The sequence below is a fragment of the Nerophis lumbriciformis genome, linkage group LG08 (assembly GCF_033978685.3).
Source record: "Nerophis lumbriciformis linkage group LG08, RoL_Nlum_v2.1, whole genome shotgun sequence".
In the NCBI taxonomy this organism is placed as follows: domain Eukaryota; kingdom Metazoa; phylum Chordata; class Actinopteri; order Syngnathiformes; family Syngnathidae; genus Nerophis; species Nerophis lumbriciformis.
In genome coordinates, this window is record NC_084555.2 from 15762114 (window position 1) to 15787834 (window position 25721).

Here is a 25721-nt window from a genome sequence, read left to right on the forward strand (position 1 = left end):
CTTGAACAGGTGCGGTAGAAAACGGATGGATGGATTAAAATGCATGAGAATGTTTTATATTTTGAACGTTATTTTTAACACTGTGATTACTAGCGGAATTATTCAGTACTTATCCTGTTAAGTAATGTCAGCTAAGATTTATCTTAGAGCCAGATGCAGTCATCAAAAGAGCCACATCTGGCTCTAGAGCCATAGGTTCCCTACCCCTAGGCTAGAGTATACCAATTAATTTTAAGATGGGACTTAAATGCTTCTAACATAACTGGTGATGTGGCGTTCAAAGACGAGTCTTTTGTACGATAAGAGGCGATTCCCATTTGGGAGTCATTTTAATAGTAAAGGTGTCGTGTAATGATTATGTTTCTACATAGGGTTGTACGGTATACCGGTATTAGTATAGTACCGCGATACTAATTAATCATATTCGGTAATATACTGGCTCTGAAAAGTACCGGTCCGGTTTGCCATCACAACATCTTCTTTCGTTTTTCTAAAAATGTATATTATATTTATAAACTCAGGAAAAACGTCCCTGGACTTTGAGTATGACCAATGTATGATCCTGTAATGACTTGGTATCGGATTGATACCCAAATTTGTGGTATCATCCAGAACTAATGTAAAGCATCAAACAACAGAAGAATAAGTGATTATTACATTTTAACAGAAGTGTAGATAGAACATGTTAAAAGAGAAAGAAAGCAGATATTAACAGTAAATGAACAAGTAGATTAATAATTCATTTTCTACCACTTGTCCTTGATCATTCTGACAAAAGAAATAGAATGGAAAATGACACAATATGTTACTGCATATGTCAGCAGCTAAAGCAGGAGCCTTCGTTTGTTTACTTACTAATAAAAGACAAGTTGTCTTGTATGTTCACTATTTTATTTAAGGACAAACTTGCAATAAGAAACATATGTTTAATGTACCCTAAGATTTTTTTGTTAAAATAAAGCCAATAATGCAATTTTTTGTGGTCCTCTTTATTTAGAAAAGTACCAAAAAGTACCGAAAAGTATCGAAATAATTTTGGTACCGGTACCAATTCCAAAATATTGGTATCGGGACAACACTATTTCTACATTTAAAACACTTCCTTGTGGTCTACAGTCGGACTCACCCTTATGTATTTAACCTTTTCTTCCGCATACCATGTAATTGATTCTACATTATGTTGCACTTGTTCCACTTTTTTAAGGCTTGTTAAAAAAATTTAATAACACACTGCTTTGCTGACATCATGAAAAGCAAACTTAACAAACCACGTTGCCAGAAATGTGTCCTGCTCATCAAGAACTTCGCACAAAGGTTGTCCTCATTTGGTGAGAAGATAATAATAATAATAATTAGCTTTATTGTCTCCGAGGAGAAGTTTGTTTTGGACATCCAGACACAGCGTTTTACATACATACAAAAATACATACATGCATACATACATACATACATACATACATACAGTTCATCCAACAGTACAGTGACGACAGTGAACAGTGTGCAGGTATATCAGTTAGTTATGAGATCACACATTAGATTGCACACCTACCGTATTGCACTATCCCAATATTGCACTCCTTATTATTGCATCCGGTTATTACAGTAGTTTTCTGTTGTTAAGTGCTTTGATTACCAGTGGGACAAAGGAAAATCTATACCTGTTGAGTTTGTATGTTGCTGTTCTGTACCGTTTACCATTTGGCATCAACACAATTTCACTATGAAGTATGCAGTGTGGTAAAGTTAAAGTACCACAGATAGTCACATACACAATAGGTGTGGTGAAATTACTCTCTGCGTTTGACCCATCCTCTTGTGAGGGGAGCAGTGGGCAGCAGTGGTGGCCGCGCTCGGGAATCATTTTGATGATTTAACCCCCATTTCCAAACACTTGATGCTGAGTGGCAAGCAGGGAGGTAATGGGTCCCATTTTTACAGTCTTTGGTATGACTCGGCCGGGGTTTGAACTCACGACCTTCCAGTCTAAGGGCGGACACTCTAACCACTAGTCCACTGAGCAGGTTAAGACCCTGCTTCCTCACGGTCTTGTCGAATATTTCTTGAAGGGAACAAGGGGGCTGCATGCCAATTATTATACCAGCCCTCTTGATAAGGTTTTGAAGTTGGGTTTTGAAGTTTGACAGATAGATTTCCAAACCATGTGGAGTTGCCATAACGGATGACAGATTCAATGTTTGCCTTATAAAAGATACGTGACCGGTCGGCCACAGCGTGCACATACAAACGTCCACGCCCACCAAACTTTTATCAGCACCGGTGCCATCTTTTCTCTTGTTTCCCCCCCTTCACTTTTTCACAAGATGTTTGGTCTTTAATGTATTTCAGAGAACATCTGCTAACTATCACGGAACCTCATGGGATTTTCATTTAGCCCAGTTAATTACTCTATCAAGCCAGGTTCATTATCATATTCCTCCTCTTAAAAAATGCACCCGACACTTTGTGACTGCGTGTGCCGGCGTGTGCGCGCATAGGTGTATGTGTGTAGCCGTGTGTCTTAAACACATTACTAATTGCAAGTGGTTGAGCTATTATACTCGCGTTAATGAACCACAGCGGTCCATAGGAGTCATCTCTGGGAGTCAAGGAGGGAACGTGTTAGTTTGCCTCTCAGGGGAGGACAAGGCGTTGGTATTAATCTTCATGAACAGCGGCCCTGTGACTTCTGCCTGTCTGTGTCATTCCCTGCAGAGGTTCTTCCAGGTGACGGATGGCACACCCTTCCTCACACGGGACGATGTTTTTCTGAATGTGACACCACCTCGTAAAAATAGATTTTGCTCGAGTCATCTTTTTTTTTCAGGTTCTAACTTATTTCGAACGAACGCAGACAAAAAACAATACTTAAAAAGTCGTAGCGCTCCGATCATTATTGGTCGGCACAATTATCACTGGAGGAAAGCATAAAAATGCCACAAACCAGACGGCAACAAGAAGGCATGCTAGCTGTTAAGCTAGCTTGAAACAACGGAATAATAAATGCTGAGTACAATTTTAACAGAAATGTAGATAGAACCACTTTAAAGTAGATTAATAAGAGACTAGAGAGTGAATGATACAACTACAACACAACAACAGAGCACCTGGTGTAGATTTATGGGTAGGGCGGATTGATTATTATACCAGTAATGTCGAGACCAAGGGTAGTAACGGTATATGATTGATACGAGAGTTATCAGATCGACTGCTATATTGACATATTGAGCCGATGAGCACCTGCATTGCCTCTGAGCTGGTAAAAATCTTTCAAAATTATAATTCATGCTTCTTACCTGGATTGTAGAAGGTTGTAGACCAGTGGTTCTTAACCTGGGTTCGATCGAACCCTAGGGGTTCGGTGAGTCGGCCTCAGGGGTTCGGCGGAGCCTCCGCCACGGAGGTAAAGACACATCCGACTTATCGTGTAAATAAAAACTTCTCCCTATCGGCGTATTATGGATACCCCCAAACAATGTTCCCTCTAATTTTCCATCTGATTTGCAGGTTGTTTGATTGATCGATTGAAACTTTTACTAGTAGATTGCAAAGGACACAGTACAGTACATATTCCGTACAATTGACCACTAAATGGTAACACCCGAATACGTTTTTCAACTTGTTTAAGTCAGGGTCCACGTTAATCAATTCATGGTAATGTGTGTAAGGTGTGTAATTTGTTGTGAGTTCATGCACTGTGTTGGTTTTGTTCTTTGAACAAGGTGATGTTCATGCACGGTTCATTTTGTGCACCATTAAAAAAACATATGACTTTTTTTTGAATTTGAAAAAAAACAACATTTTATTTTTCACTAAAGAAGGGTTCGGTGAATGCGCATATGAAACTGGTGGGGTTCGGTACCTCCAACAAGGTTAAGAACCACTGTTGTAGACATAAACCACGAAATTGGTAAACTGACTTTTTAATTTAGATCCGGCATAGCGAAAAACAAAAACCCTTTGTGAGGATTATGATTCATTCTTCATCTAAATGGGAAGATATAAACATCCCATTAATCGGCATCACAGTGAGAGCAGGCATTGTACAGTAAGTGATTGTTATGTTATGTTTGTAGTTTGTATTTCTTGTTTAACAATACTGCTGCATAATGCTTAGTGTTTAACCAGGGTTGGACCTGTTTAGCACACAGCTTCTAAAACGTGTAGGTCATCCTCCTTATATTCAGGTAATAGTTGTCGGCTCTCATGAAGTCTGCACGAGTAGTAGTAGTTTTAGTTGTTGCTGAAAGGAAAAGAAAATGTTTTGATGCATCTGCAAAATTAATATTAAAAATGATCAAAATACATAAATATGACATATTATTATGAATGTGCCTATTACTACATTTCATATACACTTACAGCATGTAAATAAAACCTTGATTGAGGTTTTTGGAGGTCCTCTAGAACGCTTTACAGGTGTAATAGAGCGACTACCATTACCTCCATTGTTAGCTGACTTTTGCTGACAATGCATTAAAAAAAGAACATATGTGTGCTTGTCTTACATAGGGACTGTGAATGATAGTCAAAATAAAGTTAAAAGTTAAAGTACCACTGATAGTCACACACACTAGGTGTGGTGAAAGTATCCTCTGCATTTGACCCTACCCCTTGTTCCACCCCCTGGGAGGTGAGGGGAGCAGCTCAGAAATCATTTTGGTGATTTAACCCCCAATTCCAACCCTTGATGCTGAGTGCCAAGCAGGGAGGTAATGGGTCTTATAGTCTTTGGTGTGGTACTCGGCCAGGGTTTGAACTTACAACTTACCGATCTCAGGGCGGACACTAACCACAAGGCCACTGAGCAGGTACAAACGTGTAGTTCCTCTTTAAGAGCTAGCTGGACACCGAGTTGTCAGCTCGAGCTTTTAGCTTAGCAGCTTAGCACTCGCCTCTCATGCTGGAGGACTAAAGTTTGAGTCACAGGCAGACCAAAAGCTGGGACTGAACCAGACGGGTTACAGTGGTGCTTTGAACCGGATGCGAGTGTGGCTGAGCAATGAGTCCATTGGTAAACCTCATTGCCTGACAACTTTAAAAGCTAGTGCTGGACACCAGGTTGAGAGCTCACCAGACTAGCCCGCTTGCCTCTCATGCTGGAGGACCCATGTTCAAGGCCCGGGCGCACCACAAGCAGCGTCTGAACCAAGCCTTTTACACTGGCAGAAGAGTATTGCCCTTCAAAGACAAAGCTGTGTTTACGGATGCGATGTTTAGCAAATGAGAAGCCATTTGTCACTCACAGGGTCAAATTTCTCCTTCAGGGATCAGTATACAATACCATTAAAATAATCAAGGAAAGATTGCCTCTCATAATGCAGAGTACTTGGAAATGAAACTCCATAACGAATGTTTTGTCATTATTAAAAAAAACACCTCAAAGTGACTATTGTTTTGTTCCTAGAGGTCGCAAGATTTAAAGCGTTGCCAGCTGTTGTGCTGAACAACGTCGACAAGACAAATAATAATCACAGATTCATTTTCTAAAGCACACAAGACGGAAGTGGTTGGCGGGATCAGAGAAGCTATTTTAAAAAGTAATAGAGCTGCTTGATGGAAACGCTTCGACCTCCACGCTGTTCAAATACTTTGAAATGATGGATTGTGCGCATTATGAAGTAAAGACACTGAAAGTGCTGTAAAGTACACGCTTCCATTGAGAACCCGCCGACCACTTTAAGGGAATCAATAAACCAGCCAATTTAAGATGAATAGCTCCGAGGACGCCAACTGTAATGGCGATGAAACGGACGTAACTGTGATGTCTATTAGGAAAAGGTAAGATCTCTTGAAAGCATTCCGAAATCTACTGGACTAAGATGTTTTTTGGCTCTCCACTAACGTTTACTATTGAAATGGAACTTAGGGTAGTCAGTCGGGCTGGAAATCTCTTGCGATGGACGATTCAGTTCGCATCGCGATACAGGGGTTAGGATTCAAAAACGATTAATTCATAAAACAGAACGATTCAATGCGATTTTATTTTGGGTATGATCAATTCATTAAGATTTGATAAGATGTATGAATTATTTAATTCTATAGTTAACATTTGTTGATGGACACATTCTTTTTACCGCACAAAAAAGTATTCCTTCCTGTGGATACGCTCCTCCTCATGTTAGAGGATAAATGGTTAGGACTAGGGATGTCCGATAATGGCTTTTTGTCGATATCCGATATTCCGATATTGTCCAACTCTTTAATTACCGATACCGATATCAACCGATACCGATATCAACCGATATATACAGTCGAGGAATTAACACATTATTATGCCTAATTTGGACAACCAGGTATGGTGAAGATAAGGTACTTTAAAAAAAATTAATAAAATAAGTTAAATAATTTAAAAACATTTTCTTGAATAAAAAAGAAAGTAAACAATATAAAAACAGTCACAAAGAAACTAGTAATTAATGAAAATGAGTACAATTAACTGTTAATGGTTAGTACTATTAGTGGACCAGCAGCACACACAATCATGTGTGCTTACGTACTGTATCCCTTACAGACTGTATTGATATATATTGATATATAATGTAGGAACCAGAATATTAATAACAGAAAGAAACAACCCTTTTGTGTGAATGAGTGTGAATGAGTGTAAATGGGAGTTTTTTGGGGTTGGTGCACTAATTGTAAGTGTATTTTGTTTGTTATGTTGATTTAATTAAAAAAAAAAACTAAGAAAAAAAAAGAAAAAAAAACGATACCGATAATAAAAAAAACCATACCGATAATTTCCGATATTACATTTTAACGCATTTATCGGCCGATAATATCTCTAGTTAGGACCTTGACAACAAGCGCTCAGACTAGATCAGTCCAAGCTAAGTCTATGAGCATGAACTGATGAAAACTGCTTTTTTCATCATATATGTGTATATATATATATATATATATATATATATATATATATATATATATATATATATATATATATATATATATATATATATATATATTATAATTTTCCACGGTAGGCCATCACGATTAATTACATGTAGGGGAAACCCTCGATTAAAAATAAATGTAATGATGATATAAATAAATGTTGCTATTATCTTTGTCACAAAAGTTTTCAAGTAAATAAAAAGTATGTTACAGTAAAGCTACATACAAGTTCAGTATACAGTATATATAAAAAAGTTACTTAGGTATATGCAACAGAGTAAATGTAATGCATTACCACCTCTGACATTTAGTAGATATACTGTAATATGGTGAAAGGGTATAGTCACTTTTGTTTGTTTAAGCATTGTTGCTTAAAACTGTGGAAGCAAATGTTAAATAATGTTGTCCTTCAATAAATCAATGTCCAAAAAAGTAATGACTTTTTTCCGTGATGACTTTCATGGCATATTTGACTTATATAGACACAAACATAACAAGCAGGGATATACAGTACAAACAGATGCTGGTGTCTACTGGGTGGAGGTCAAGAACAGCCTGTCTAGACCAGGCAATGCCACATAATTAATTCATGAGGATGCGCCTATTTTTTTTATGAAATAATCTGTTTGCCTGAGACAGGTTTACATTTTCTATTACGAGCCACGTTTGCCGCTGTCAAACCTTGGGCGCTAACTGAGAAAATGTCTTCATCGGCATCAATGAAACTTTTGAAAGATTTCCACCTTAAAAGGGTCATACTGTATTATATATATTTTTTCGACATTTAAAACACTTCCTTGGGTTCTATATTGCATGTAATGGTGGTTCTTTGGTAAAAAAAAAATTACATAGATTATGTTTTACAGGCAATTTTTAAGCCGCTTCCTGACCGTCTCTTCAGGATGTGCCGTTTTGTGGGCGATCTTATTCACGGGGCTTCACCTTCGACAGTGTCTTCTCTCCGTCATCCATGTTGTAGTTTTTAAGCACTTCCATATCAAATTTACAGACCGATGTAAGTTTAAACTGTACGCTACTTTGTATTAGAAATGATAACAGCGGAGGAATCATCTACATGTACGAGCCAGTCTGCCCCACAACAAGAGGATAGAGGGGAAAAAAGGAGCTTATTGACTACAGCGCGGAGTAAAATGGCAGACTCGCGCAAAGAACTTTGGGTAAATTTCTACCATATATGGATAATGCACTGACGTCACCGGTTTGAAAAACAGAACAGAGCAAACTCCAAACGGCTTGTTTGGCGGAAGTATGAAGGATGGCAGGATTGTTTAATAAATATCTCTGCAATGCCTCCACAGTTTCAAACTCTTCAAACTTAAAGTGTTTACAAAGTACAAAGAAGAAGAACCATAATAAACATTATGAATTCATCTCATGAATTTATTTCATCCATCCATTCATTTTCAAGATAATCTTACCCATCTCACCATTTGAAATGTAACTTACTTCACCGAGTATTGTTTATTTATTTTTATTGTTATTACTTATGGAGTATGAATAAATTGAGAACAGGAAGTGAACAAAAGTTTTAGCAACTGTTATGTAAAGGAAAAGGGGTATGGGTTGTACTTGTATAGCGCTTTTCTACCTTCAAGGTACTCAAAGCGCTTTGACACTACTTCCACATTTACCCATTCACACACACATTCACACACTGATGGAGGGAGCTGCCATGCAAGGCGCTAACCAGCACCCATCAGGAGGTAGGATCAAATATGCTCTGCTTCTTCCTACTCCTTTTCGAACACGTTGAATAGAGAAACTGGAAATTGCGATGTATCATGTTGTATGCATGCATGTTCCAAATAAACTCAACTCAACTCAACAGTTTGATGTAAAATATTTTTGACTTATGCAAATACACAGCAGCAAGTAACAATTGCTAAGAAAAGTTGGTTTTGTATAATAGGGCCCCTTTAAAGCAAACTCTCCCGGTAGTTGTGTTGTACGCCAGTTCTACATGGTGCATCAGTTCGTCGATGACTCGTCAACAAAGATGGACGATAAAATTTGCCGCCGAATAATTCATTTGTCGATAATATTCAATGACGTCATTGCTCATGTTTTTCCAGACGGAAATGAACACGCCCAAATCCGCGCAATTGGTGACCAGCAAGCAGCATGAAGACACACCGGCCGTCAAGAGTCTAAAGATCGATCACACAATTGTTGTCTTTACAATAAAAAGTGCTGCTGCGTCCAGCATGCCCAAAAACAAAAAAGGGGTCTCAGAAAAATAGCTTCCACGGGCTATTGAGCTACAAAGTTCGCCTCCAATGTATTTCTTCTAAAAAGGAGTATGGGAGCTGAAGAAGCTAAAAACCTACCATTTTCATGAGGTATTGGAATGGGAGGAGGACTTTTTTTTTCCCTCCACAATGTAAATTTGAAGTTGTGGCGCTTATAAGCATACTTGCCAACCCTCCCGATTTTTCCGGGAGACTCCCGAATTTCAGTGCCCCTCTTTAAAATCTCCCGGGGCAACCATTCTCCCGAATTTCTCCCGATTTTCACCAGGACAACAATATTAAGGGCGTGCCGTGATGGCACTGCCTTTAGCGTCCGCTTTTCCACCATACAAACAGCGTGCCGGACCAATCACATGTTGTATGCGGCTTCTGCATATACGCGAAAGTGACTGCAAGACATACTTGATCAACAGCCATACAGGTCACACTGAGGGTGGCCGTATAAACAACTTTAACACTGTTACAAATATGCGCCCACACCAAACAAGAATGACAAACACATTTCGGGAGAACATCCGCACCGTAACACAACATAAACACAACAGAACAAATACCCGGAATCCCTATCCCTTCCGGGCTACAATATACACCCCCGCTACCATCAAACCCCGCCCCCCCAACCCCAACCTCGCCCCCCCACACCTCAACCCCCCCACCCCCCAAAATCTACCGAATTTGAAGGTCTCAAGGTTGGCAAGTATGCTTATAGGCAACAACTGATCATCCTGTCTTGTCTGATTCCAATCAATGCAAGCCATAAGGTAATGCAAGATACACCAGCATATATTCTTGTTTTTAAGAAAAAAAGGAAGGCTGTCAAGTAATTAATTTTTTAAATCATATTAACCAGAGATTAACTGTGATATATATATATATGTGTGTGTGAGTGTGTGTGTGTGTGTGTGTGTGTGTGTGTGTGTGTGTGTGTGTGTGTGTGTGTGTGTGTGTGTGTGTGTGTGTGTATAATTATATATACATATATATATATATGTGTGTATATGTATATAATGTAGTAATGAGCACATTTATAATAACTTTTAATATTTACATATTTTTTCTCATTTTAGGCATATGCGGCGCATTAACTCCTAAAACGAATCACAACGTTCACTTTTTTCTCCCACTACATCACTGATTACTGCTCACTGCAGACTTCATGAGAGCCAACAAACATAATAAAACATCACTTACTGTGCAATGCCTGCTGTCATTAGGATGCCGACTGATAGAATTTTGTCATATTCCCGTTTTGATGAGGAATGACTCATAATCTTTGCGAAGAAAAAGGGGGTGTAAAAATGTATCGTACAAACTTTAGAGATATGAATACATCGGTTGGCGAGCCTCTATATCGATCTATATATAGTTGGAAAGTCATGAATCGGTTGATTGTAGATCTGATACAGAATATGGCCGCTCTAATCTTGCGAGACTTCTGTGATGCTGTATTACGAGAGCACCACGCAAGGTAAACCAATCAAAAGCAACGTAAGGCGGGTTTTTGCGTCTTTATTTTGGTCACACACCTCAGCGCAGTGTTGTCAACTTGCCAACTTTCTCGCTAAATCTAGCATTTTTCCAACTCCTCTTAGTGACTTTCTTTCTCATAAGCGACTGGCGACAAATCTAGCAACTTTTTGGGATGTTTGGCGACATGAAAGCGCGTATCTCTGTAATGTCCTTAACGTACAAGCGGTGCTGCTGTGAGTCTTTCCTCTCAGGCGGTCGCTCCTGTCTACTGAAGATCTGCTCTTAGACAGATTGTTCTGAAAACACATGTTGTTGTATTTTTAAGTGCAATAACAAATAAGTCCATTCCATTCAAGTCAGAGCAGAGAGGAGACACACAGCCATCCAAAGCTAACGCTGTTTCTGCTCATTGTTCATGTCAATGAGCCAGTCAATAGATTTGGTTTGTTTGTGAATATCACAACCCTGCAGTCTTTTGATCAAATTTGATACATTTAACAATGTAGAACAAATAAAAATACAATTAAACTAAAAATCAACAGACGAAAAGTAATTTATTGTTCTAATCATAATTAGCATTTATTTTTAACTCACACATCTTCTTTTCTTTAGGTTTCTGGATTGCAATTCCTTGAATTTGATAGTTCTACTATTTGCTATTAATTAATACAGGAATCACCTGTTTTGTAATTGTCTATTTAAAAAATAAACACATGACATTGTTCTGGCATGATACATGATACGTTTAATTTTCTTTTCACCATGCAAAGCTTCTATCTGCATCGAATTGTAATGTTTTAAAAAGTATTGTTAGTGAATCGTAACGTAACCCATGTATCGAGATTCATATCGGATTGCCGTTTAAGGTATATATATATATATATATATATATATATATATATATATATATATATATATATTTATTTATATATATATGCCACCTAATTCCATATCTTTCCTTCTTATCTCCGGTTCACCGTGCGTGACTGCTCGCTGACTGCTCGCTGTTTTGAAAAAGCTAAGTATCGTTCTATTTGTGTGCTTTTAATTGTTCTGCAGCTTTCTTTATTACTTTCTCAACATATTTAGTAGTACTATTTAACTTGCAAATCACCCGATCTCTGTCTCACCACCCCTCCCGCAGCTAGCTAGCAGCTAGCTGCTAAGCTAACGAAGCTAGCGCGGAGAAAGGCGTCGCCGGTCGCCGGTCGCCGGTCAGAAGGAATCTACTCCTGCACACCGTGACCAGCACTTCTCAGAAGACAGCAGGAACTTCACTCGGTGACAGAAAACACCGTGAGTATGGCTTCCTGCGCGTCTTGCACTTTACTCACAGAGAGGCTGGCTCTGCTAGAGGGCCGTGTCCGCCAGTTAGAGCAGAGTAATCTCGTAACTTTAGATGTTGCGGACACATCTGCTAGCGTTAGCTGTAGCGAGCTAACTAGCCCAGCCTGTAGTAGTCCTAAGCGGCTTACAAGCTACGGTGTACCGGTTGAGACGCATAATAGATTTAGCTCTTTAGCTAGTCCTACACCCCAGTCTACCGGGCACCACACCTTAGTCATAGGGGACTCCATCACCCGAAACATAAAGCTTAGCAAACCAGCCACAATTAAGTGTATCCCTGGGGCCAGAGAACCTGACATTGAGGCTAATCTTAGGGAGCTAACTCGCAACAGGCCTAGTAAACACGTACGACAGGCTAATCGCACCACTAGTTATGCTAATATAGTTGTACACGTTGGCTCCAATGCAGGCCCGGCCCTAACCAATCTGGCGCCCTAGGCAAGATTTTAGGTGGCGCCCCCCCCCCCACAAGAAACCGAATAGCTTTATCTTTGACCTTTTTTTTTTACTTACAACTATACCTAATATATAAAGGGGTGGACAAGTGACTATTACCGGCAGGGCAAATATTAGCTAACCAGAAGGCAATAACAATGTATACAAAAAACACCTGCTTAAAAGATCTAATACCTGAGGAATGTAAGGTGGGAGTACAGTAATTACCTAACGTTACATTATTATTTTCCATAACAATTTAGCCCCCTCCACAATATTAACCCGACGTTAAAACAGAACTAGCTATTTATTGATTAGCAATTGCCGAATCATGTAACATTAGCTTAATGCTAACAAGCCAGGTTACTATCACATTCTGTAACAGACAAATAATTTCATGTAGGCTAACGTTACCTACCTGCTACCTCTGTCTTTTCTCATTTCTCCTCCTCTTCTTTTCTCTTTTTTCTTCCTTGGGCACCTGACAGTTTTGGCCGTTTTGACATCTTGTGTTGATTTTTTGATGTGGTGACGTCCAAAAAGAGTCATGATACGGGAAGGGAGGGAGGGGGGGCGTAATGTTGTAACAAATAATATTTCTATTAAATAGGCTTTACTTTGCATTTTAATTAACGTGGGATTATTTTTTGTATTTAGAAATAATAGTACCAACTTTCTTTCTTTTTTTTTTTTTTCTCCAACATTTGTGGCACTGGCGTGGCGCCCCCTGATGGACGGTGCCCTTAGCATTTGCCTATACGGCCTATGCCACGGGCCGGCCCTGCTCCAATGACACTAGAATGAGACAGTCAGAGATTACAAAGAGAAACATAGCCAGGACTTGTGATCTCGCTAGAAAGATTTCCAGGCATCGAGTAATTGTCTCTGGCCCCCTGCCTGCGAGAGGCAATGATGAGAGATATAGCAGATTAGTCTCGCTTAACAAGTGGCTGGCTAGCTTCTGTAGACAACAGGGACTAACGTTTATTGATAATTGGCCCTCTTTCTGGGGCAAACCAGGCTTGCTGATGAGAGACGGCCTTCACCCTAACCAGGAAGGCGCCATCATCCTGCCTAAAAACGTAGACTACTGTTTAAGTCACATTAGACTAACTACACTAGAGCAAGCCCGGTCACAGGCAATTACAGAGCCTGCTAGTCCGGGTGAGGAGTCAGTTAAGCTAGAACTAGCCAGCGCCAGGCTGGATAATTCCTGTACGCATAGCAATTTTCTTAGAATAACACACAACTCACATAATGTGTTTTCTGTTGTGAATGTGTCAAGGGTAGATATGCATTCTACTGAGGTGGCAAATCATGATGCGTTCAGTCGATCGCAGCATCAAGCAAACAATCTGAAAAATCCCCGTCGTATCAATTCCTAGATATGGTCGAAACTATTTAAAGTGCACTACGTATAATAAACGCAACATTATTAATATTGCTACTACGGATAATTTAAACAAAAACTCGTCAAAACAGCCCAATACTTATAATATGGGCTTTTTAAACATAAGATCATTGTCTCCCAAAACGTTATTAGTTAATGAGGTCATTAGAGACAACAATCTTTTTTTTTTTTTTTTTTTTTTTTTTTTTTTTTTTTTTTTTTTTTTTTTTTTTTTTAAATGTCCTGTCCAGCTTCTCAGGCAAATCATATAGTTGATGTAGATGCCCATGTCGGCTGTTCAGATTTACTTTACAAAAGAGAAGTGTAGGATACTTCTCTTGTTGCCTTATTTGTATTTGACTTTATTAAATGTATTTATATTATCATTTAGTGCAGCCGGGCCGGAGCAGGAGGGGATAGAAAGAGAAAAAAAAAGAAGACAGAGGGGGAAATTGTGGGGACAAGAGGGGGATTAGACAGAGAGACAAAAACAACAACAGCAAACAACAACAACAACAACAACAACAACAATAGAGCAACATCAGCAAATATGACATGTACAAATATGATGGTAAAAGTAATAGCAAATAAGCAGTTAGCGAAAAATAAAAAATAATACAGAAATAACAATGAGCATTATTACACTACAAATGGATCAATACAAATACCAATAGAAATAGCGCTATTGATAATGAACAATACCAATAATTTACCTTTATTATCAACAATACAGTTGTTTAAATGCAACAATACATATACGTAATGATAACTTGAGATACGAAAGAATGCAGAAAAATGGAGGGGGAGAAAGAGAAGCAACCTACATTAACCTTGAAGATTGTTATAGTCACAATAGGTTAAGCTTTGTCAGTGTGCCATGTGTTACACCCAGTTTACCCTAGGGCAACAACGTTAATATATGTTTGATGAAACGTGATTATGTGCATGAGTGTAAGTATGCATATGTACTTGTATATGTACAGAATGTGTATATGTGTTTGTACAATGAATGTATATGTACAGAATGTGTATATGTGTTTGTACAGTGAATGTATATGTACAGTATGTGTATGTGTATGTTTGTATATTGAATGTGCGTGTGGATGTACGAACATTAGGTAGGTAAATATGTACTGTATTTGTGTATGTATGTGGGAGCGTAGGTACCTATGTACGTATGTGAGCATATGTGAATTTGCATGTACAATACATTCGACTCCCAGAGTGCGTGGGAGCCAGAGCACGGCCCCATCACCCCCGATAGCCCAACCCACAAACAGGAGGCGTGGTGCCCAGGGAACCAGGGACCACCGCCCCCACGCAGCCAAGCCGGCCAGCGACAGGAACCCCAGAGCCCGACCCACCGTACCGCCCACAAGGGCCAGCAGCAGGCCGCAGACAGACGCACCCGGCAGAGGACAGGGCACGAGAAAAGCAGGGGACAGCCAGACCCCAAGCCAGCGAGAGACCACACCCCACACGGGCAGAAAGGCGAGACGCCCCGCCCGAGGGACCCAGAGACTCCCCGCAACCGGACGGGAAGACAACAATCTTAACGTCATTGGTCTTAGCGAAACCTGGCTCAAACCAGACGATTTTTTTTGCGCTAAATGAGGCATCTCCTCCTAACTATACGAATGCGCATATTGCCCGTCCCCTTAAAAGGGGTGGGGGGGTCGCACTAATATACAATGAAAACTTTAACCTTACCCCTAACCTAAATAATAAATACAAATCGTTTGAGGTGCTTACTATGAGGTCTGTCGCACCGCTGCCTCTCGATATGGCTGTTATCTACCGCCCCCCAGGGCCCTACTCGGACTTTATCAATGAATTCTCAGAGTTCGTTGCTGATCTAGTGACGCACGCAGACAATATAATCATAATGGGGGCCTTTAATATCCATATGAATACCCCATTGGACCCTCAGTGCGTGGCGCTCCAGACTATAATTGATAGCTGTGGTCTTACACAAATAATAAATGAACCTACGCATCGCAACGGTAATACGATAGATCTAGTGCTGGTCAGGGGTGTCACCACCTCCAAAGTTATGGTACTCCCGTATACTAAAGTAATGTCCGATCATTACCTTATAAAATTCGAAGTTCTGACTCATTGTCAACAAACTAATAATAATAATAACTGCTATAGCATTAATGCTGCCACAACGATGACTCTTGCTGACCTACTGCCTTCGGTAATGGCACCATTCCCAAATTATGTCGGCTCTATTGATAACCTAACTAACAACTTTGACAATGCCCTGCGCAAAACCATTGATAGTATAGCACCGCTAAAACAAAAAAGGGCCCCTAAAAGGCGCACCCCATGGTTTACAGAAGAAACCAGAGCTCATAAACTATCATGTAGAAAGTTGGAACGCAAATGGCGCGCGACCAAGCTTGAGGTTTTCCATCAAGCATGGAGTGATAGTTTAATATCGTATAAACACATGCTTACCTTAGCTAAAGCTAAATATTACTCAAATCTCATCCGCCTCAACAAAAACGACCCTACATTTTTGTTTAGTACAGTAGCATCGCTAACCCAACAAGGGACTCCTCCCAATAGCTCCACCAACTCGGTAGATGACTTTATGAATTTCTTTAATAAGAAAATTGAACTCATTAGAAAGGAGATTAAAGACAACGCATCCCAGCTACAACTGAGTTCTATTAACACAGATACAACTGTATCTACGACGGATACTACAATACAAAATAGTCTCTCTCTTTTTGATGAAATAACATTAGAGGAACTATTACGGCATGTAAGTGGGATAAAACAAACAACATGTTTACTTGACCCACTTCCTGGGAAACTTATCAAGGAGCTTTTTGTATTATTAGGTCCATCAGTGCTAAATATTATAAACTTATCACTTTCCTCTGGCACTGTTCCCCTAGCATTCAAGAAAGCGGTTATTCATCCTCTGCTCAAAAGACTTAACCTTGATCCTGACCTCATGGTAAACTACCGACCGGTGTCCCACCTTCCCTTTATTTCGAAAATCCTTGAAAAAATTGTCGCACAGCAGCTAAATGAACACTTAGTGTCTAACAATCTCTGTGAACCTTTTCAATCCGGTTTCAGGGCAAATCACTCTACGGAGACAGCCCTCGCAAAAATGACTAATGATCTACTGCTAACGATGGATTCTGATGCGTCATCTATGTTGCTGCTTCTTGATCTTAGCGCTGCTTTCGATACCGTCGATCATAATATTTTATTAGAGCGTATCAAAACACGTATTGGTATGTCAGACTTAGCTTTGTCGTGGTTTAACTCTTATCTTACTGACAGGATGCAATGCGTCTCCCATAATAATGTGACCTCGGACTATGTTAAGGTAACGTGCGGTTCGGTTCTTGGCCCTGCACTCTTTAGTATTTACATGCTGCCGCTAGGCGACATCATACGCAAATACGGTGTTAGCTTTCATTGTTATGCTGATGACACCCAACTCTACATGCCCCTAAAGCTGACCAACACGCCGGATTGTAGTCAGCTGGAGGCGTGTCTTAATGAAATTAAACAATGGATGTCCGCTAACTTCTTGCAACTCAACGCCAAGAAAACGGAAATGCTGATTATCGGTCCTGCTAAACACCGACATTTATTTAATAATACCACCTTAACATTTGACAACCAAACAATTACACAAGGCGAATCAGTAAAGAATCTGGGTATTATCTTCGACCCAACTCTCTCGTTTGAATCACACATTAAGAGTGTTACTAAAACGGCCTTCTTTCATCTCCGTAATATCGCTAAAAATGTGTTCTATTTTATCCACTAGCGACGCTGAGATCATTATTCATGCGTTCGTTACGTCTCGTCTCGACTACTGTAACGTATTATTTTCGGGTCTCCCTATGTCTAGCATTAAAAGACTACAATTGGTACAAAACGCGGCTGCTAGACTTTTGACAAGAACAAGAACGTTTGATCATATTACGCCTATACTGGCTCACCTGCACTGGCTTCCTGTGCACTTAAGATGTGACTTTAAGGTTTTACTACTTACGTATAAAATACTACACGGTCTAGCTCCGTCCTATCTTGTCGATTGCATTGTACCATATGTCCCGGCAAGAAATCTGCGTTCAAAGAACTCCGGCTTATTAATGATTCCCAGAGCCCAAAAAAAGTCTGCGGGTTATAGAGCGTTTTCTATTCGGGCTCCAGTACTATGGAATGCCCTCCCGGTAACAATTAGAGATGCTACATCAGTAGAAGCATTTAAGTCCCATCTTAAAACTCATTTGTATACTCTAGCCTTTAAATAGCCCCCCTGTTGGACCAGTTGATCTGCCGTTTCTTTTCTTTTCTCCTCTGCTCCCCTTTTCCTTGTAGAGGGGGCGGGGGGGCACAGGTCCGGTGGCCATGGATGAAGTGCTGGCTGTCCAGAGTCGGGACCCGGGGTGGACCGCTCGCCTGTGCATCGGCTGGGAACATCTCTGCGCTGCTGACCCGTCTCCGCTCGGGATGGTGTCCTGCTGGCCCCACTATGGACTGGACTCTTACTATTATGTTGGATCCACTATGGACTGGACTCTCACAATATTATGTCAGACCCACTCGACATCCATTGCTTTCGGTTTCCCCTAGAGGGGGGGGGGTTACCCACATATGTGGTCCTCTCCAAGGTTTCTCATAGTCATTCACATCGACGTCCCACTGGGGTGAGTTTTTCCTTGCCCTTATGTGGGCTTTGTACCGAGGATGTCGTTGTGGCTTGTGCAGCCCTTTGAGACACTTGTGATTTAGGGCTATATAAATAAACATTGATTGATATATATATATATATACATACACATATACATATATTTATTTATATATTATATTATATATACATATATATATATATATATATATATATATATATATATATATATATATATATATATATATATATATATATATATATATATATATATATATATATTATATATATATATATATATATATATATATATATATTATATTTATTTATATATATATACATACACATATATATATATATATATATATATATATATATATATATATATATATATATATATATATATATATATATATATATATATATATATATATATATATATGTCTTAATAAGGTTATCCAAAAAATAGTGCTCGATACCGTAGTAGAGCGCAATATATGTATGTGTGGGAAAAAAATCACAAGACTATTTCATCTCTACAGGCCTGTTTCATGAGGGGGGGTACCCTCAATCATCCTGATAATTGAGGGTACCCCCCCTCATGAAACAGGCCTGTAGAGATGAAATAGTCTTGTGATTTTTTTCCCACACATACATATATATATATATATATATATATATATATATATATTTGATAAATAGCTTGGCAGCTTAAAAAGTGTGTGCAGCCCTGATTCACATAGATATTAATTTGATAGCAGCATTACCAGGTGAAATCCACACTATTGGAACATTTAGAACATGTTCCCCGGCTATATGCATCTGCAGTAGCCATGTGGGTATGGATCGGCAGAACACCAGTCCCAGGCCCCACTAAATGGAAGGGTTGCGTCAGAAAGTGCATATCAGCCATATCAAACATGCCACTGACTTGCTGCGGGGACCACTTGCAGCAAAAACAAAAAAGCCAAAGATAGAGAAAAAAATTGGATAGGTGTGTTTCCTGAGTGCGGTGCGACAAATTCTACCCTTTGATGAGATTAACTGAGTGGTGTACTTGAAATAACCTTTCATGCGCTGCCATTATTGTATTAATCTATTCTAAAACAATTTGGTTGAATTAATTAGGCCCTACATATTTCAGGGCCGCTCACAGGCTGCCTGGAAACAGATGGCGCTGAGGACGAGAGGCTCTCTCCGACGGATGTGTAGGGCTAGGGAGTTTGAAAGAAAAAAAGAGAAAGGAGGTGGTAAAGGAACGAGAAAGATGTGGAAAAGGAAGAATACCACGGTCTGAGGGTGAGGAGAGGTATGTTATCAACGCCCCAGCGCTGTGCACCTGACAGACTGACAAAAGAGGTGAAATTAGTCAAAAGATTGAGCCACAAGAAGGGAGAAAGTTGCTCGATAGGCATTAGGTCTCGGTCCTAATCAGTTCCTCTGCAGCTGACAAGAGATTGGTAGCTTAACAACATTTGGGCGAAGGAGGCTATTATCTCAATCCTACAGTGTTGCGGATGGATTCAACCTTGAACAGCTTGTAGATGATGAGCCTATCCATATGGTGTTTAAATCGCTCAGCCTTTCCTGAGCCATTAACCTTCACGACACCTTGTACTGTTCCTACACTTTGACTGACAGCTCTGTGTAAATTCTATGGCTATACCTTTTTTTTTTTTTTGTAAATAGAGCTGTAGACACCGAATTGACAGCCACACTGCTCTGCCTTAAATTGTTGTTCACTCAAGGCTCAGAGCAGCAATTTTTGGGATCAATTCAGTTTTGTCTTTTTAATCTTTGTACAGAAGTTATGATGCGCATCAAAAGGACTTTGGGCATACTTACAAAAAGTTCAGCACATTTGATTGGTAAGAAAGCACAGATCTATGCTCAAGTCTGGCAAACTTCCCGTCCTTTGGAAAGTTTGGAACAGGTCGTCCCGGCCATGATACGAGTCAATACCCGTGTCAAAAGATCTAATATTAAAAACGTGATATTTCTCATTTAGCGCTTCAATAAAAAACTGTCACATGGAAAGAACGTACTCAGAATTTCCTTTTTTGTGAATTTTTTTAATAGTTAGCCGTGAGTGAAGGATTGGAACCGCACACTAACAGCTTTGTGCAGACTACAAACCGGGATCTAGCACACAGAGCTAGTTTAGGCGCTGTTTCATTCCACAGCAAAGCAGGCTAAACTGTCAATCGTGAACGCAGGGACGAGACAGAAAAAGCACTCCGGGATTGCTACCCCAGCAGAAAGACGTCACTGCGAGCAGTCAAAAAGATAAGACAATACAGCCAAATTATTGATACACTTGATAGACCACTTTAAGATCTCACAAAGCTAATCAAGAAATACATGTTTTCATATTTACTTTATTTTAACATTGATTATAAGTCAGGGGCACCTTGAATTGTCCCCACCCTTGGACCCTACACAGCCCCCCTGCTTGAAATGAATGATAAACTCTAGTCTCGTATCGTCTTGTGAGAGGTGTATCGTCACACCCCTATAATCAACACAATTAATTATGTCGGTCGGTACAGTTCATTTACTCAAAACTGGCATTTTTGTCATTTTGTCAGCCAAAGGCCATACAAACGTGCATTAAGTATAGGGTCATGACAAGAGCCCAGATATTCCTAAATAAATTGTTGCCTGCTCTGCTGAATAAGTTCATTATTTGTATAGTAGTTTGTGCTATGTTTACCAGCTAAGATGCTTCTAAAAATACTCTTGTCAGTCCACAGAACACTCACCTACATACGCATTTTCTCTTATGTATATTCGTATATCGACTTGTCCAGGGTGTACCCCTACTACCGCCCGAATGCAGTTGAAATAGGCTCCAGCTCCCCCTGCGAACCCGAAAGGGACAAGCGGTAGAAAATGGGTGGATGGATGGATAATAGTATTTGTACGTTGTTTTTGCTGTACTTTTAACTCTGGTCCATGTCTTAGCATGTTTGAGCTCAATGAACCTATTTCCAAGCAGATCGAGAATCATTGGTGCACACCGGAGTGTGGATGATAGTGTTCACACCAGACCCATCTCGTACAGCACCACACCCTAACCACCAGTGACGTGCGGTGAGGTTCATGGCTGGTGAGGCACTGACTTCATCACAGTCAGATTTACAAACATATGAACCCTAAAGAGTATCTTATTCACCATTTGATTGGCAGCAGTTAACGGGTTATGTTTAAAAGCTCATACCAGCATTCTTCCCTGCTTGGCACTCAGCATCAAGAGTTGGAATTGGGGGTTAAATCACCAAAAATGATTCCTGAGCGCGGCGCCGCTGCTGCCCACTGCTCCCCTCACCTCCCAGGGGGTGAGCAAGGGGATGGGTCAAATGCAGAGGACAAATTTCACCACACATAGTGTGTGTGACAATCATTGGTACTTTAACTTAACTTTAACTTTACACATACAAACTGTAGCACACGAAAAGCACATTTAACAAAAAAAAAAACGTTATTATGGTCTTACCTTTACTTATAAATTAAGTCCATGCGCAGCTCCTTTTGAACAAAAGCATCGATAACTTGTTTATAGAAGTCTTCCTTATCTTTCTTCAGTTTTAAAAGTCTCTCCGTCTCGATGGAGATCTTGCTTTAAGTATTACCTCCTGCTTCGATTGAAAGTCCAGTTTAGAAAACTGTTTTATTTTAGATATGTGCGGCGTCTTCAGTAATGCGGACGCTGTATCGATCCGTTGTGGTGAAGAAGGAGCTGAGCCGCAAGGCAAAGCTCTCAATTTACCGGTCGATCTACGTTCCCATCCTCACCTATGGTCATGAGCTTTGGGTTATGACCGAAAGGACAAGATCACGGGTACAAGCGGCCGAAATTAGTTTCCTCCGCCGGGTGGCGGGGCTCTCCCTTAGAGATAGGGTGAGAAGCTCTGTCATCCGGAGGGAGCTCAAAGTAAAGCCGCTGCTCCTCCACATCGAGAGGAGCCAGATGAGGTGGTTCGGGCATCTGGTCAGGATGCCACCCGAGCGCCTCCCTAGGGAGGTGTTTAGGGCACGTCCGACCGGTAGGAGGCCACGAGGAAGACCCAGGACACGTTGGGAAGACTATGTCTCCCGGCTGGCCTGGGAACGCCTCGGGATCCCCCGGGAAAAGCTGGACGAAGTGGCTGGGGAGAGGGAAGTCTGGGCTTCCCTGCTTAGGCTGCTGCCCCCGCGACCCGACCTCGGATAAGCGGAAGAAGATGGATGGATGGATGGATGTAATCCTCCATGTTAATAGTCCAGGCAAGAGGAAAAAATAAACGATCGCTGCTAATTGTTGCTGCTTGTTGTCACTTCTTCTGCAGCCGAGTAGTCGCAGAAATGCTCCCTGGGATCACTACCGCCCTCTACCACCAGGAGGCGGGATTACTTCGAGCCTCACACAGTGTGTCTTCGCAGCAGTTTTATGATTGCTCAGCACAAGAAATACGTTACACACATACAGTTGTTGACAAAATACACTGTACATTATATACCTCAGCTAACTAATTTATGGAAATGTATAATATAATTCATATAGCAATACGGTCTCACTGCACAGCAGGCCAGCAGTTAGCCGAGTCCACAATGCATGTTGAGGCACAACTGAGTGACGTGCCTCAACTGGCTGCTGACTCACCGCAAGTCTCTTCTCAGTATTTGAACGGCAAATGTGAAAATTCAGCAATTTTGAATAAAAATCAAAAACTGGTGAAGTTAAATGGAAAATAACTTTATAGCAGGCCCGGCCCTAACCAATCTGGCACCCTAGGCAAGATTTTAGGTGGCGCCCCCCCACATCGGCAGTGAAGTGTATATACTCACAAGAACCCGAATAGCTTTGTCTTTGACCTTTTTTTTTTACTTACAACTATACCTAATATATAAAGGGGTGGAAAAGTGACGATTACCTGCAGGGCAAACATTAGCTAACCAGAAGGCAATAACAATGTAAACAAAAAACACCTGCTTAAAAGATCTAATACAAACATTTATATGCACGTACAACACTTAGAACTTTTAGCATATCAGTATGTGGAATTAAATTATGGAATGGATTAAGTAAAAAAGTTAAAAATTGTACTGATATGATCCAGTTTAAGAGGTTGTTCAAAATAATAGTGCTTACAGAGTACAAAGAAGAAGAATTATGAGAAATACTTTCAACCTTATTGAAAATAAGATATTCTTCATCTCAGTATGTTAATAATGACTGAATTAATTAATTAATTACATATTACAAAACTGTTGTATACTAATTCATAGATGTTATTTTATTATATAAAAAGGTCAGTAAATGATGCTATATATTTGTAAACGCTTTGAAGTGGGAAAGGGGTAGGATTAAATAAGCTTTGCTTCTTCCTACTCCTTTTCGGGCATGATGTAAAATGAAATGATATGAAATTGTGTGATGTATTATGATGTAAGTGTGTTCATGTTCGAAATAAACTAAAGAAAGAAAGAAATGTCCCTGAGGAATGTAAGGTAGGAGTACTGTAATTACCTAACGTTACATTATTATTTTCCATAACAATTTAGCCCCCTCCACAATATTAACCCGACGTTAAAACAGAACTAGCTATTTATTGATTAGCAATTGCCGACTCATGTAACATTAGCTTAATGCTAAAAAGCCAGGTTACTATCACATTCTGTAACAGACAAATAATTTCATGTAGGCTAACGTTACCTACCTGCTACCTCTGTCTTTTTCTCGTTTCTCCTCCTCTTCTTTTCTCTTTTTTCTTCCCTGGGCACCTGACAGTTTTGGCCGTTTTGACATCTTGTGTTGATTTTTTGATGTGGTGACGTCCAAAAAGAGTCATGATACGGGAAGGGAGGGGGCGCACCATGCGGGGGGAGGCGGGAGGGGCGTAATGTTGTAACAAATAATATTTCTATTAAATAGGCTTTACTTTGCATTTTAATTAACGTGGGATTATTTTTTGTATTTAGAAATAATAGTGCCAACTTTTTTTTTTTTTTTTTTTTTCTCCAACATTTGTGGCACTGGCGTGGCGCCCCCTGATGGACGGCGCCCTTAGCATTTGCCTATACGGCCTATGCCACGGGCCGGCCCTGCTTTATAGTATAATCACTGGATACATATAACAATGTAATTCCTTTTTTTTTATTTCCTTTTTTTTTTTTTTTCCATGATGGCAGGTGAGGCCCTGCCTCCCCTGACTGTACGTCACTGCTGACCACTATAAGAATGGTTTCTGTACAGTGGCGGGCCGTGCGTTTCCCACCTAGGCCTTCAGTGATGTCCAACTTCAGTGATTACCTCTCAAAATACCATAATTTATATCACCATGTGACCATTGCTGGAGACATACTATACAGAAACACATTTACGCACTACTGCGCATTGAATCACCACCAACAGTGTACAAAACGGGTTATTTTCTGCCGCATTTAAAAATCGATAAGCCTGCATCAGCAATTAAAACATATCTTATGTTGTACTGTTAAAATTAAAATTGCAAAAAACATATTAAACGTGAAAAAATTAAGAAATAAATATTTCAACTTACAATCTGTAGCACCCATTCGAGCTTCCGGGGTTGGCTGACATCATCTCACAAGATGTAGTTCCTCTTCAAATATCCTACTTGAAAATGGCCTTGCAAATATATGTGTTGTCTAATCATAAAATATGCAGACAAGGCGTGTTGGTTGAGTTCTTAAAGTTTACTCTATAGAATGCTTATCAATAACATCCAAATGCCGGCATTGCTAAACGGGGCTACTGCTCGTGTTTTTTCAGTACTGTGGCATGCTGGGTAATGGAGTTCTTATGCTACCTAGCTCATAACATCACAATATATATCTGCCTTAGGCCAGCTCGAAGGCCTTACTGACAACAACTCGTGATCTGATTGGCTATCGCAACTGTCTGTCAAATGTTTGTGTCCGTTCACTTACAGTGCACAGGCGCCCGCATTGTTGATTCTGAAGGCTTCGGGCAGATTTGGTACAGCATGGCAACATAAGCTAGCTGAATTCTGATTGGATAAAAACTCTATAACCTAAAAACAACAACGCTGGAAGGAGCATAATATGACATGAAGAGAATATGAATACTTTTAGATATTTAGGGAAAGTAAATAAAAAAATACTTTTATCATTAATTATGATCATGATTTCTGGTTATGTTAGGCCAGCAGAGAAGGACTTGCTGGCCCTGACGGCACACCACTGGTTTCTGATTTTAAAAAAAGTGTCCACACGCGTGTTG